This window comes from Chaetura pelagica, unplaced genomic scaffold, assembly GCF_000747805.2.
Source record: "Chaetura pelagica isolate M959 unplaced genomic scaffold, ChaPel_1.0 scaffold120, whole genome shotgun sequence".
Lineage (NCBI taxonomy): Eukaryota > Metazoa > Chordata > Aves > Apodiformes > Apodidae > Chaetura > Chaetura pelagica.
The window spans coordinates 2,688,837-2,689,073 of NW_009951952.1; positions in this window are offsets into that span (position 1 = coordinate 2,688,837).

The following is a 237-nucleotide window of genomic DNA, read 5'->3' on the forward strand; positions in this document are numbered from 1 at the left end:
AGGAATGCCCAGTCAGACCCTAGGTTACAGAGTACTTGTGGAAGTGGCACCAGAGTGGTTCTGGGGCAATACAGAGGCTGTACTTCCTACACTGCTTAATTGTATGAGCAATCTGTGAACCTCCACAGGACACCAGGCATGATGAAATGATGCCTGAATACACATGAATCCCCAAACAAGAATCGCAAGAAGTTGCCTTTGCACTTTCCTCTAACTTCCACAAAAAGCCTCCAGTAT